Here is a 15,759-nt window from a genome sequence, read left to right on the forward strand (position 1 = left end):
TATTTAGGACCCAGTCCTGCATTCAAGTGCTAGTGGTCATGAGAACATGACTTAGAATGCACCAAAAGCCAACCCACCAAACATGGAAAATGTACATTTTGAATCTAGTTGCAATTTTCAGCATTAACCAGCACAGAGTACCAACCGTGCTCAGGCTGCTTCCGGTCAATGTTGTTTTATTTTTTTTATATGTGACTTTTCTAAAGCCTATGTTGGAAGATTGGCATTGCACAAAAATGCAGCCACGTGATTTGACTTTGACAGCTCAATTTATTGCTTAGTACACTTTGGGAATTTGCTCAACACGTTGTCTAAGCGTAATTAGAATAAGAAGGATTCCTCTATCTGCAGTAACAGCCTCTCCTTTGTTGATTTTACAGTATGTACTTTGCTACAGTCAGAAAAACTTGTCTGATAAATTTAAAAACCTTAAAGTGGCACTGTAATGCGCGCACACCTAAAAATGCACATTTACGTACATAAACCATTATTAAAGTTAATGTACAATGTCACTGAGAGACTGTCAGACGCTTAACAGTGGAATTCCCCTGCAGATTAACGACTGTACTATTTGTTCATGTCTTCATGTGTCAAGGAAGTGGTTCTTCTTCTTTGTGAATACATAGCAATGTTACAGCTTTGTGAAAAATCTCTGACATGACACACTAATTAGATATGTGCTTAACCCTGAGGCCACAAAAGGCCAATGCGACAATAGATCGTGCTGATATAAATAATAAATATGTTTGAAATGTTGCAAATTATAAGTGGTCTGTTATTGAGGGAGTGTAAGTGAGGTGCTCTTTTTGTATGCACTCAGTTGAAAATTCCTCAGGATGATTTACAGCACAGCTGCAAACAGCTTGTTTAATTTGGAAGTCCAAATGAAAGCGTTTGCGGCATATTGCCATATTTTTCTTGTTAAGCAATGTTTAAGGTAGAGATAGACATTGCAGTAATTGCAGGTTTGACTGAGGGTAGGAGTGGAGTTAGCAGACATCAACACTCCCCCTGCTCTGGGAAGAAAATGAGAATAAAAAGATAATGCTGCAGATAAAGCATGAGACTGGTATGCCATTCGGTTAACTATTTCACTGTTGGGGGATTCACATGGATCCAGCTGAAGATACAAAGTAGACTCAAAGTACAATGGGAAACATTTGAGCAGAAGATAAACAAGGACGCGAAAGAAAAAAAAAGTAACTGGGACAGAAATTAAGAATGAGGACACATCAGCTCGTAATAGCGGTAGCATAACAAACACAAGCCAAAATTAGTCTCCCACAATAAACTGACAGGGATATAAAAACAAGCCTGCGTACATGTTGTGAGATTATAATGAGGCATTGATTGTTTGTCCTCAATTTCCATTTCAGTTCCCTCTCAAATTGAAGGCAGACACTTGTAAACATCCATACCTATGTCTTTGTTGTTCTCATTATCTTTTCTTTTTACTTTTCCCAAACATGATTGAACTAGAAGATCTAGATTAGAGGGCCAGTGTGACTTCCTGTTTGCAAAAGTACTTCCTGTTTTTTTTGACCATGTTCTAGTCGTCTTTGCTCAGGCTGCTGTTTATCGCCTGTGTGTATGCAACCATCTGAATGTTGGAGCTGAGGTCTTCTGGGATGTTTGTTTGTGCTGTCTTTTATTATGCCATTTTTTTTAACTGCCATTGTGGCAAGACAGGAATGTGCCATTGCTTGTTGTAGGCTGCTAGAGGGAGAAGGCCCAATTACCTGGGGTCCCAGTGCCTGGCTGCAGTTGTAGTCGGGCTGTGTGCGTGTTGGGTTTGTTCTGGTGAGCAGCTGTCCCGGGCCCCACTGGCAGTGATGGCAGGGGATGGTTACGGCTACGGCAGTGACAGCGAGAAAAAGGAAAAAGCAGACAGGCTCGTGCGCTGCCTCCTTGGTACTACTCAGCGGCAAGCACTCCCTGTCTGGCTCCTCACCACTTTTAACGGCTGTCTGATGTTGTAAAATCTTGAATGTGATGCTGCGATTGAAGTAGTATGCATTTCTCCCAGTTTACACAGTATGTGTGGCCAATTAGAGCTGGGGTTATGAGGCTGATGTATGGATTATAGTCTATTATTTCTTCTTCCCTAATGTTGACCATTAACTGCTGTGTCATTAGTTACTTTACCAACTGTGGTGGCAGTCCAGGAAGGCACACAGTCTGTCACACATATTATAATATGGGTACATGGAATGGGATACAGGAATGTGCTTGCAAAATGGTGACAGTATTCTGAGGGATTTTGGAAAAACCAGAAACCACATTAAATGACTGAAAAGCATAATAGCTAGTGCATCGATTATGTGATTAAACTAACTACGGGTCTCTTAAAACCGTGCTTTGAATTTGTTGAGGATTGCAGAGACGCTCAGTTTAACCATGAAACAAATGTATGAATTGTGAGGTTTTCTTAGAGCAGCTGCAGCCTATACAATAGCACATCTTGTGTTGTTTCACTGTGACCAGTATTGTGTGTGACGCAGCACTGACTTGCTGTCTGTCTGTCTCATATCCAGTGTGGCGGGCATAGTGAGCAGTGTCTAATGGAGCCTCTGATGAATAATGAGTCCATACACTGGTAATGTTCTGTGCCGAGTAACGGCTGCATTGGTTTCTGTCCTGTTAACTCCACTGGTGTAAGATTGATTGTGCTGTGCTCTGCAGTCATACAAAGACACTTCATTGCTTGGCAATGAAAATAAAGCTTCTCCCACTGAAATGAAGAGCAATGGGACTAGGGCCACAGAGGCAGACCAGCACGAGGCCTAGAAACGACTACAGCCCCATGTCACTAGCATGAGTGAGTGACACACCATGAAATAGGCATCGCTCCAATAAGACTAATTTGTTTACACATTGCTTTCTGCTAATTGAGGTGTGGCAGAATTTATTTTTGCCTCAGTTGAAATGAACCTAAGTCACCCTGATTAGGCCACTCACTGTACTTAGAGATCCTCCACCAAGACTCTCCTTCAAATTACACTTGACACTGTGAAGAAACATCTAATAGAAGTGTGTAATGGGCTCTGATGACAAACTACACGGTTGGAAGACCATGTAATCTCCCCGCAATTAATTAAAGTGCGGCCTGTGTATGTGTGTGTTAGCAGTTTTCTTTTTTTTTTAATGCTCCCTTTCTCTCACACTCAACCTAACCAGATGCCACCAAATAACTAAAATAACACTGCCTGTCAACAGTAAAAAATGAAGACCCATACCCTAACAAAGAAAGGTACTTAGAGCTGGTAGGGAGAGGCAGATGCAGGGTTATTTGTGCTCCAGTGCTTCTCAGTGTCCCGGTAAGGGTCCTCCACAGCTCAACATCTGTACCTCCACCCGCCTAATTACCCACAGCACCCCTGCCCCACCGCTTTCTAGTCTGTCACTAACGCAAAGCTCACTGGAGAGAAGGAGGAAAAGCAGAAGATGAAAATAGTTGGTCTTGCTGGTCTCCAGTGTACATTTACATTGTACAATATTTCGTTTATTCTGTTTTTTTTTAGCATTAAAGACAGTTGGCTATTATTTTTCACTTTGCTACTTTTTTTCCTTTAACAGCTGTATCCATTCTCTTACCTTTAACTGAGCTGTTATCTCATGCTAGTGACCGGAAAAGATTTTTCTCTCAAAGAAGAAATTTGTTCACTCATTCTTTGCTCTCACGTTTTACTTTTCTAATTTATCTTTTTCTTTATTTATTTCCCGCCACAGTATTGATTTAAAGGCAGAGAACAATTAGGTCCATTTTGGGGATAATTCCTCAGTCTTCACTTATTTTTATCAGTAAATGAGAAATTTGCCATGCTTTTTGTAAGTTTTGATGGGAGCTATCAGTTTGGAGTTACTTGTGCCATTGATTTGATTAAAGGCATTACGCATTGTCTAATGAGTTTTACACATGGCTGAGTGGTGAATAATCACCCAGTGATTTCTGACCCAGAACTCCTCTTCACACCTCCTCCTTCCCTCATTTTTCTCACTTTCTCTCTTTCTCACTCCCTTGGAGCAGAGGACCAGACACTTGGTAGTTCACAGAAGAGGTAACGGAAATCAATTGAGACCGTGATTTGAAGAGTTTTCTTTCTGTTTTTTCCTCTTTCCCCCTCCTCTCAAGTCAAATTGATTCCTTTGCTTGCTTGCTTTAATATTCATTTTAGCTAAGTGTTCAGTAAATGTGCAGAGAATATGAATATTAGGTGTCAAGACTTTTTGCATGAGATCAGTTTTGAAAACTATAAATTTCACCCAGCTGAAAATTGTCTGGCAATTAAAGTGTATTGTGTGTAATAAGCAGTGTCTCTATTGGGTGTTTAGCTTTATCGAGCCTGTCTAGAGATGGAACTCATACCTGCTGCTCTGTGAATTGCAGCACATAAAAGATGGACTGAATATGTTCCTGGGGAATATTGCCCTCTCCAAAAGACCAATCCGTCTTGCTTAGGGAGGCAATCTTAGGTGCGGTAGATAAACTAATATTTGTGTATAACCTCAGTCAGACAATACAAATGATCGGATGATTTTTCATCTCCTTATGCATACAGGGAAATATGAAAAATTGAGGTTTAGGAATATTTGCAGGGTCTGTGAGGCGGCTGACTGGGCCGCTGAGTGCCCTGGGCCACGCTCCTCACCAACAACTGCAGAGTGAAGAGTGATGAGAATATTATGCCCGTCTGTTTCCCGTCACTCCCCATCCTCCCCTCCCACCTTCTTCATTCTCTCCTCTCACCACACTAATTCACATGGCCACAAGATGGAGAGAGAGGGAGCGAGCAAAGCAAAATGAGAGATAAGGCAATAGGCTGGCCGCCCCTCTGGCTCGCCGTCTTCGACTTTTGCTGTCTGTCCATCATTCATGATTGACAGTCATACTGACATAGCTCTCTTGGTCCTCTTGCTCTTCTTTATTGTCCCCCCACCCTAAACCAACCTCCCAGCACCACTGCCAGCTCAACCATAGAAACCGTTTCTTCATTTTCTGGGCCTCAGCTCTCTTGCTGCTACAAACACTTCTTATTGGGTTAATTTGCGGATGTTACTGGGCCAAGAATTCATTATTTTGGGGAGCTGGTGTGCAGATAGGGGCAGAGAAGCATTCCTGGTGTTGACGTTTCGTCGTAAAAAAAAAAGGTCATGTTTGAGGTTGAGGGAAGATGCAGGGTCTTTATCTGTGGTAGAGATGTTCTTAAGTCATTAACCATTCAAAAATCCTCCAAACTAAACTTTAATTTATATTAGATTTATTAAATGCATACATTGAACAAGTACATGCAACAACCAGCTTCCTTTTATACACGTTTGTTTTTATAATGAGCAGCCGTTGAGAGCAGAGCAAAAGATGTTTTACCAGTGTCAGTCAAGAAAAGGGCATGTTTTGCTAAGAGACAGGGTGCATTTGGATCCCTTCAAATATAACATCCCAGTGTCTCTCTCTCTGTACTTTCCCTGCCTTGAAAAATATGCTGAATCCCTAAGAATCCACATGTCAAGTGCAATTCCCCTCACCACCACTCCCTGACATGGAGATGGTGACATTTACCCCAACGCTTCCCTCTCCTCCTCTTCAGGTTTTGAGAGTTTTTATTTTTAGTTTATTGCGTTGCCTCACGCCAAAGCCTCCATGTTTTCCCTTGAAAACCTTTCTGTTTGCTCTCTATATTTCTGCATTATTTGCCTGTGCCCTCTGCTTTTCAATATGTCTTTTTTTTTCTCCCCCTTTTTATTTCATTTTCTCCCACCCTCCCACTTTATCCTCTTCCATCCTCCTTCCCTCTATTTTAGCTTTACTGTGGTGAGGAACTTATACCCTCCCCTGTTCATGATAAATCAGGGGTGTGAGCGGCGGTGCTCAGTTGGAGGCATCAGTCGCGAGGCTGATGAGATAAGCGGTGCTCATCTCGTGGCCCTGTATGGAGATTTATTGGGTTGGGATAAGCAACAAGCTAGCCATCACTCTCAGCCAAATAGACTCCCCGCCTGCATGTGTTTATTCTTATTGCACTGCCACGACCACTGCCACTGTCAGGGGTGGAGTAGCCCCCGGAGGCCTGCTCTGTGGTAAAGGAAGCCTAGCTCTGCTCTCTGGATCATTACCTTCTATTAGATCACAAAAACAAGGCTCCACACTGGGACTCTGAGTGACACTGATGGCCCAATTTTTCTCTATCGCCAAAGACCACATACAGTAGGCATATATAAAATAAGGTTATAGTCTATATTGGCTCATCATATCTGAGTGCTAATGGTGTTGTCATCTTTTTCTTTTGGATTTCTAAGCTCTTCTTTTGATGCGCTTAAGAATTCCTAATGAGGCAATTCCATCTGCCTCAGACAAAAATATATATTAGGTGCTGGGGCAGTTGTCAAGGGGTTGTCAAAGCTTGATGGATGCACACGTTCTCTTTTCACCAACAATTGTGTTATCTTTAAATTTTTGGGACAGTTTACTAAACTCACTGGCTTTATATGGGCCACTTGTCCACTTTATGCTAAGTCTAATGCATACCTGTGTACGTATAACCAAACTATTTGACCTTTGCACCGAAGAAACCATATAATATTCCTTTTTCCAAAAAGATTTTCAGTTTATAACCAAACAAATCCATCCATATGGAAATAACACTATTAGCATTCTTATCGTTAGAACCTTACTTGGCTGTCATGGTATTAGTGTTGCTCATGGTAACAAATGCTATCTAACATTAGTAAAAATTGGCTGGATGCCTCCTTATTCCTACATTTTTGCTATTTTCACACACAGCATTTTCTACACATTATCTGTATGTAAGAGTCAAAGAAACCTAGTGCAGGTTTAACCTAGATGTTAAACAGTAGTCTTTAACAGTGACACCCACTGAAAGTCTGTGTGATGTGCCATTTCTCCTGAAAACAACATCTCATATTACAAATCACAACTTAGATGGAAAAACAAACAGTAAAAAGGCCCGCTGTGACACCGTACTGACTTCAGAGCAGTGGATTCAAGAGAATACTGAAAGCCATTAATCTGTAGTTGCCACACGTGGCCACAGTACCACTGTGTAGCTTAATCACCATCATCTCACTTTAACTCCAGCTGCTGATGACAGCATTAATTTCAGTGGGCGAGAAATCTAACACAACCGTTGCCTAGCTGCTGTCAGGGAGCCTCAGGCCAGAAGGTGCACATCAAGCATCTTCTTCCTCTCTCCACTTCCCCCTCCCTGCCACAAAAACATACACTCCACTCACCCAACAAGTTCTCCACAAATTGCTTTTACCCTCCTCACCCCACAAGTGTACACATGAACACACAAATACACGCACAAACTTAGGCCTGGGCAGGGTAGTGGGGGTTAGTTTTTCAGCACTCAGGTTATATTTAATCATGGCTGGCGGATGATGAGGCTTTTCTCTTTATGAAAGGTATTAGAGCAGCACTGTGTTTTCACTCAGCTTTACACTCTGCCCCCATGCTTTTCTTCCCCTGACCTGTGTTACCATGTGCCAGGGAAGAATTTGATAAAGTGACACCAGGCTCCCACTATCTCTACCTTTCTCTCCATCTCCCATCTCTGTCTCACATTCTAATAGTTCGTCTGGCAGGTCTGGACTGTCTCTCATCTCATCAGTGGGGTCACACCTCTGGGCTGCCCTTTTCCCTCTTCACCAGCACTTGCCTTGTCATTTATTTTGCTGCTGAAATGGCCAGCAAACCGGCAGGTCTGATTCAATCTCTTACATCCTCAGGCTGATGTACCGGACAGAGTGCGATAGTGCTCGCAGAAATGAAGAGGGGCAGGGTTTAACAGTAGGAACATCAGGCTGTGGTGTCCTGCAACTTTCTGCACTCTGCTCATCCTTTGCTCTTTCCTCACTAACAACAACCTTCAGGGAGTGTTTTCTTGCACCATTCATTGTTAAAACACACACTCCTTGGCCAGGGAATTGCACTCTGACAGAATACTCTAGTATTCAACTTTCCCTTCGCATCCTTGCGTATGTGACTTTCCTCAACCCTAGTTGATCTGTACTACTTCTATTTAAGGGTCCTATTCTCTTTGATCGAACTAAAGTTACAGAGAAAAGTGAGAAGCATTGGGGAAGCTCCAGCAGGAGGGTTTACATACCCTTTCAACACTTTGAGAAGAGGGGATGCTCTACATTCTGCTTCATGTTGCACCCAGAGACTCTCCCCACTTCACTAGCATGCATCAGCAGACACTTGGTCATTAGGTAGATTGACAGTGATTGTCTGGCCTGCAGAGCTGAGGCAGCCTCTGCTCGGCTCAGATGCCTTCTTTGAAATGCACGCATATAGATTTTGTGTGAGTGAACAGAATTAACAGAAAATGTTACAAGCTCAGGTAATCGATAAAGTGTGAAAGATGCGGCGGACAGTGTGGAAATCACATTTTGGACAGGTTACTACTTCATAATTGATTTGGCTTTAAGCAGCTACCTTTTTTACTTTAAAGCTGGTGGTTAGTGTCTCAGTGCTCCTTTTTCCCTGCACTAAAACGGCAAAAGGTGAAAGGTATGCTGTAGGATGTGATTTTTATGCCCAAAGAGAGGCGTGATCAGAGTGTGGTGTTCTGTCTTACAGAACTTTGCCAATTGCTCTTTTCTTTTCAGTTTCTTAGATAGGGTGCAGAGACTAGTTTCCTCCTTTGCGTTCTGTGAGAGTTGGGCACGTCAAACTAAACGCTCTAGCATCTTATATCTGTCCTGTTGGATTAAGCTGTTTAGTAGCTGTTTTGGCAACTGAGCTTGAACTCAGATTGATTTCTATTTTTCCATTAGTTTATCCCTTTTCCATATCAGTTTTCATGTGAGTTTCTTTCTGTTTGCACATTCAGAAACAAATCTTCAGGAGGTTGGGACTGTCCTCTATTATTCATCGGTGGTAATGATGGAGAGGAGCTGGCAGGATCTGTGGGCTTATTGATCCTGTCCTCTGGTTTCGTGCCTTACCTCCTGTGGGGGTGGAGGAAAGGAGGTGAGCTCAGCCCAGATGCACATCTCTTCTCAGGAGCTGAGATCTGGCCAGCCCTATGTTTCTCTTCCCAGGCACTGAGACCTTGGTGCGTCATTTTTGTCTTGAGAGCCCTGTGTTGCTGTGATTTAGAGATACTGAAGTTTTGTCATGTTATCTGTTATTTCGAAAGATCTGCTTTCTGTTGCTGTTGTTAATGGATTATTAAACATAAAGCGATTCCCTTTTTTCTAGTTGTAAAATATTACGCTTTGATTATGACCCCATAACCCCACAGATAACAGTCATTCAGAAACTGTACAGTTTTTAATGCTCTCATGAATTGTGTGAGTTTGGGGTATTTTACTGACTGGGAATTCTTGAATGCATTATATTGGGGCCTTGCAGAGATTTTTGTGTCCTTGTATTCCGCTGTCCGTGTCTATGTATTTCTTCACTAAACCCACTTCCCCAGTATACAATGCAAGCAAGCTAAATTAGGCCAACCTCCTTTTAATACCGTGGAGAGGGGAGAAGCAGCCATTATGAATTATCCTTAATTACAGCCATTTCCTAAACTAATAAAGCTGCTGAATCTTTACTGCAAAGGTTAGTTTACCCAGCATGCATAAAAACCACTTCGTGTGTGTGGGTTCATGTCTGTGTGTGCGCGTATGGGTGCGGGAGAGCTGGATGGCTGGCTGGCAGCACCCATAGTCCCATTAATTTCACGTGGGTTCCCTATCACCAGCCACAGATGCCTATAGACACGTAAATGAGTCTCCAGCGAGTGGCGGGCTGCCTCCGCCAGCCAGCTCGGGCCTAATGGTCTGGAAAGCCAGCTTATGTGACGGAAGGAGATGAGGGCCTTATTTACACTGGCACACATTAGTGGATGGATGCTGATTCACTGATTAACACGTCAGCCTTTCCCACATCCCCCCCTCTCATGCCTCCCTCAGTTCACCTCTTTCCTCTGTACCTTCAAACCTTTATGCTCATAGTTACACACAATAATCTGACTATACAAAAAAATGACTTGCATAGCCTTTTTTTCTTTTTGTTTTTCTTCTTCTTGAAATTTACTACACCATTCACAAGCTTATACCGGTAGGCATCTAGTACATACGCTAAAATACACACACACACACAACCTTGCCACTCTTGGAAATGCATGGTGGCAGGCTGCTGAGAACAGGGAAGCCATCTGTGAATGATAGCTCCTATGGAAAGATAATGTTTCCCATGCAGCACCGAGTGAGGCGCTGATGGAAGAAGATGACTTTTTGAATGGTTAAGTGGGTAAACGTTAGATCATGGCCACAGTGCTCCCATTTGCCTCACTCACCATCAATCCCTCCCTCTCCCCCTTGCTCTGCCTTTCTCTCTTTTTTCCCCGTCTACTAGATTGTTTATTGAAAAAGCACGAGGAGGCCGCCGATAAGAGAGGCAAGGCTAATGCCGTGATTTGTGTCAGTCACGCCGTACAATTTGTTACAATCGCAACACTTATCACAATATAATATGTTTATTCTGGTCAATTAAGTGGCACAGGAAGGCTCCTGCATTTGAAGTGTCACATGCAAGATGGGACGGGGTGAGGGCGATCAAAGGAAATGGAACTAATCTAATTGTACAGCATCTCAAGCTGCTGCCACCTCCGTAGCCCTTGCCATCGCTGTTCGGCTTATAAACTGATGCATTTTGAAGAAAAGAAGGAGACACAACTACAGGTTTACAGAAACAGAGGTGGCTAGGTGCTGATCTGTATCTAACGTGTTTGTTGAACAGATAAAGGCAGGTGCTGCACATGTATACAATCAAACAAAGCAATCTGTTTTGTTTTGGGGAGGTTTTATATCAATTTTTGGCTTCACATATATGCACTTGCTTAGGTGTCATCAAACGTATTTAGACATTCAGTTCAGCACATACAGAGAGACAATGCTTGAAAAGCAAGATTGTAGTGTTTACCATACATATGCTCCGTAAACACAAGAAAGTGCTTGAACTTAGAGCATTTGCATTCAAACACAATCGTACACATCCCTCAGCAAAGAATAGGACATAGATGACATAAATGCAAAGAGTAAAAGTGCAATAAATACCCAAATAATTGTGCTATTACAAAGGTTTACATTTGCAAACAAATATACATATATATATACAAGTACTGTTAATTTAAAATGCAAATACACTCAAAGAATAAATGGTTTATCAGAAGACTTTTTTTCCAGTTATACAACATCATGCACGCACGGTCACACACACAAACACACACACACCTGGACATGTTTTGGCCTAGTCCAACATGGATCCCAAAAGAGTCACAGTATACATAAAAACAGGCCAGGCAGTGAAGGCGGACTGTGTAGCAGACCAGTGCTTCCATCGATCTGAGAGGGTTCATTAGGTAAGTGCTGACATCACAGATTGATGTCTCTTTAAACCAGTGCCTGCTGAGGAGCTGACAAGGAAAATCACCACTATTGACTCCCTTAGTGGTATTTGTGTGTGTGTGTGTATGCGTGTGCCTTCAACGTATTGTGTGATATGTACACGTGCCAGTAAAATGACCATGTGCGTACTAACATTTGGCACACAGCTGTATCTGTTTGTGCCTGTGTGTGAGTGCACAAGTGTGTTTTCCTAGAAGCCACATTACATATCCTTGTCTTTAATGGGCTCCTTGGGTCTAGGTGTTCACCAGTGTTGCCAGTTATACAACCAGCCATGCAGCTAAGGAGCCTGTCAGCCTGTTTCTGCTTTTACGCCACCATGCATCCATTTGCTATCAGAGTAGGAAAGAGATGGAGTGGAAAGTGGAGATAAAGAGGAAAGGAAAGAACGTTGCGTGGAGGAGTCATAGAGGGACTGAACAGAATCTCTCCCCATCTATATTTCATCAGCACGTTTAGAAACTCTGTTTGGTAATTATGTTGTGCAAGTTTCTGACTAATTTGCAATCCAGTGAAAACCCTGACATGGGGCAGCTTACATTCCATATGAGAGCTAAATGCTGTTTAGTTCAAATTTAGGAGTTTGGTTTTTAAATTCTTGTCGAGGAACCAAAAAGTTATCTCTATATGTGACCCCAGTTCCCCGAGCCTCTACTTGTCGATTGATTTGAGATGTCGTTTGTATCTGATGCTTTTCTCTAATTAAGATCAGGCTAGAATCGGTGGCATTGAGCGTCTCCACAAACCTATTGATTGGAATGGGGAAGGAGTCGGTGTTTGTGAGGACACAAGTGACAGGAGTGAAACTGCTGGAAACAGCCAGAGCATTAGACACACCAGATTGAGGAGACTGATGGTCCACAGTTTCCCCACTGCTGGTCTTTTTTAGATCACCTCTAGTTCAACTTAAAGTTGAAGTTTTCAAGAAATGTCTGGTGACATGCTGAAGAAGCACAGACAGTAGAATTTTGGTTATGCAACCACAATAGTGAACTTCTACTAATGGAATCATTTTTGACAGCATCAGGCTGATCATCATTTTCAAATTTAATGTTGCATTTACAACACAGAATGATCTGTTAAGTGACTTCTTTTAAGTATCGATCTGCATCTGTTGTGGTACATCAATACTTTGTGGTGAAATGTTAAAGTGGCATTGATGCCTGGATCTCAGTGTCACCTACTCAGCAGTCTTAAGCTCTGATGACGATACAATAAGCATTACCTCCAATAAACACCACGGTACCACATCTTGTAGCTTTAAATGAGCAATTGATTAGTTCCTTTGAAGAATGATGTAATCTCAGTGTTCTCATGTCCATTTAAAATGTGTTTAAGTGATATATAGTTGAGGAGAAACAAAAGAAAGTCACTTTATCTGGCATTAATAGTATCAATACACAACACGATGTCTTGAAGGAAGCAAGAAAAAGTGAAACAACTAGAAAAGTTTTCTTGTACTTTATTTTATCATGAGCTGAGCATAATGCAAAGTGTTAGGATTGAAAAATGTGCAGAACTGAAGGCAAGATTCCCTTCTAGGCCATCACCACCAGAGGCACATCGCTATTGGCTGCCTCCAGGAGATTAAAGAGAATAATTGCCAGCTGATTGGCTGTTTAATATTTCATGGACCTTTGATGCACTGGGTGTTTGTATTACCTTTATCAGCAGGCATAATAATAGGATAGGCTTTGACTCACTTAAGTAAAACAGGCTTTTTCACAGTACAGGAATTGCTACTCTTCTTTTGAGCAAAAATGAACACAATAGACTGTCAGTATATTTTTATGGGCTATACAATATGACATATGATCATTTGAACTGATCAATACTATTGGTATCACAGAAAGATGTATATATCTGTCGGCGCATAGGTGTGTGTTTCATATAATTTGTTGATTACACTTTCTAATAAGTACTGAAGATGCAGTGATGGATTTCATCTTACATTGTAACTGCGTATAATATTTATATTTTTCAGTGCTGAATACATAATAAACTGAATAATAATAACCGAATAAAAAATAAACCTCCAGTGTAATTTATGCACAATATATAACGTCTATAACTACTACAACTATAGCAGTTGTGGTACTGCAGTTGAGAGCACACAAGCTGCAACAACAGTAGAACATTTATAGTACTACTACTGTTTATTTCAGGATTGTTCATATTTTCAACAATTTAAAATTTTGGAAATCCTTCTGTCTTAACTCTATACAATAAAACTAATGTGTTTTACCGACACTTGCATGAGTATGAGCATATATGAGAGAGTATATGAGCTAGATGTGCTAGCTCCACCCAGATCAGGGACAGCTGCCATTGACGGTCCCATGTTCGTACCTCTGCCTGATGACACTAATCTCTTTCTGTAGGTGACCTACCTCCTCTTTCCAAATCTGTCGGCGCATAGGTGTGTGTATGTGTGTGTTTGTGTTGTGTGATGGTTGCCGCGGATGTCTCCTCTGTGGTTCCGCTTCGGAGGTCCAGGAATGGTGAGCTTCTCATGGTTGTCACTTTGAGGTGTGAGAGCAATCATTTCCTTGGACAACAGTCCCATCCTCATCCCTGCTTCCCGCCTGCTCGGATTAGTTCCTCTTGCTAAGAAAATTTGCATCCAGAATATTTTCTCCTAATTTATTTTTTCACTATATTTCCAGTTTTCTTTTCTTTCTTTCTTTTTTTTCTTCCATCTGTGTCTCTTTCACTGCCCTTCTCTGTTTCCTTTCTCCTTGTTTTCCCCTGGACGCTGTAGAGCATTTTATTACAGTTGTCAGAAGGAGTAACAATTCTATTGTGGGGTGATTACAACAGGGTGTTTTACCCACAGATCACCAGAGCAATTAAAATCTGTAAATAAGGCTACCCATGATGCCTCAGTCCAAACAATGGGGTCCCATAGGAAGTGTTTGTTTGAAGGAGAACAGTGGAAGTGAGTTTCTCTTCCTTTTACTCTCACTCTCTCTCTCTCTCTGTTTCTCTCCCTCATTAATTAGGATATGCTCCTTCAACCCAACATGACTGTGTCGATGGGCAGCTCTGCACAATCAGTGTGACACATATTTCAGACACAAGATGAAGTTGTTTACTTTTGTGTCAGACCATGCATTGCGCCACTACACTTTTGTTTTGCAGAATGGAAGAGACAATGCAGGCCTAATTGTGCCAGTTACAGCTGTTAGGGAGAGGAAAGAGAAAGACTTGTGCCAGCTACTGTGAAAAGGAAAGTAGGGACTCTCTTGTGCATCTGTGTCTGACACCCGTGCAAACAACACTTACGATAAGGATGTTTTAATGATAACTCTCACAAATTTTTGTTGTATGTTGGTTTTGAGCGCTATTTAAGTAATCTGAGAAAATACCAATTGGCAAAAAAAGAATCAGTCTGACTATGACTCTTAAGTTGAAAGTCCCTTAACTCCTGTCATGTCATTTGGCCTGTATTTCTTCCAATCACTTGGCAGTGTATCACAATTGTGCCCTGCCATAGTCAAAGGACAGTTCTGCCAGGTAATGTCACATTATTTCAGTGAACAGTTGCATTAGGAATCAAGCTATCCATCAGCACAGAGGGATACTGTAATTCCAGTTTAGCCTTTAAACCTGGGTTGTTGTTAACTACCTGGTTCACAGCAGTGCATAAAGTGATGCAAGCACTCTAAATGACTTCTTAATGTTTCTTTTCTTTGTAGAGACAAAAGAGCTCTTTGTAGTTTTGTGGGAAGACATGTGGAACATGTCATGTATTTCGTGTCAGGATGTGTGTGTATCGCTTCCGCAACCGCCCCCACCCCACTTCATAAATTACTCACAATTGGAGTTTGGGCAGGTTGGTAAAGGAACCAGATAGATAGAAAGAGGACGACCGTGGGAGTATTGCAGCTCAACACAGCACCATGATGATGCCAGACTCCAGAGGCCTAACCAGAGGCTATATGCCTTATCAAGATCCTGTTTACAGTCAGCCAAAGAAGCTACCAGCCACCCATTTCCATAATGCTGCCTGCGGTCCTCCGCGGAAACTAATTTATCTGTGCCGGAGATGCACCATGATGTTGCCTGTTCTGCACCTCTCTCACTTTGTATTCTGTATGTTGTGTTTCTTTCTTTTGTTTCTATCTGGGGTTTTTTCCCTTTCTCATCTTATCCTCGCTCCTTATTTACGGTTTCTTTTTTTTCTAACTCTTGATGAACTACTTTTTTTCTTGCCTTTCTTCCAGCCATAACCCCTTAATTCTGTCTTTTTCTATCTATTTGAATCACTTATTGCTACCCAACACAGTATATATAACACATCAGCTTAATTTTTGATAAGGATGGGCG

At 41.8% G+C, this 15,759-nt stretch overlaps 1 protein-coding gene across 1 annotated transcript in view; it reads left to right on the top strand.

Moving 5' to 3' along the window:
- Positions 1 to 15,759, top strand: part of fto (FTO alpha-ketoglutarate dependent dioxygenase) — a 114,699-nt gene that overhangs the window by 83,008 nt on the left and 15,932 nt on the right. The window lies entirely within an intron of this gene.

Source organism: Mchenga conophoros, linkage group LG1, assembly GCF_057382185.1.
Source record: "Mchenga conophoros isolate Kocher_MC1m ecotype Shallow Benthic linkage group LG1, M_conophoros_male_GT1.1, whole genome shotgun sequence".
In the NCBI taxonomy this organism is placed as follows: Eukaryota; Metazoa; Chordata; class Actinopteri; order Cichliformes; family Cichlidae; genus Mchenga; species Mchenga conophoros.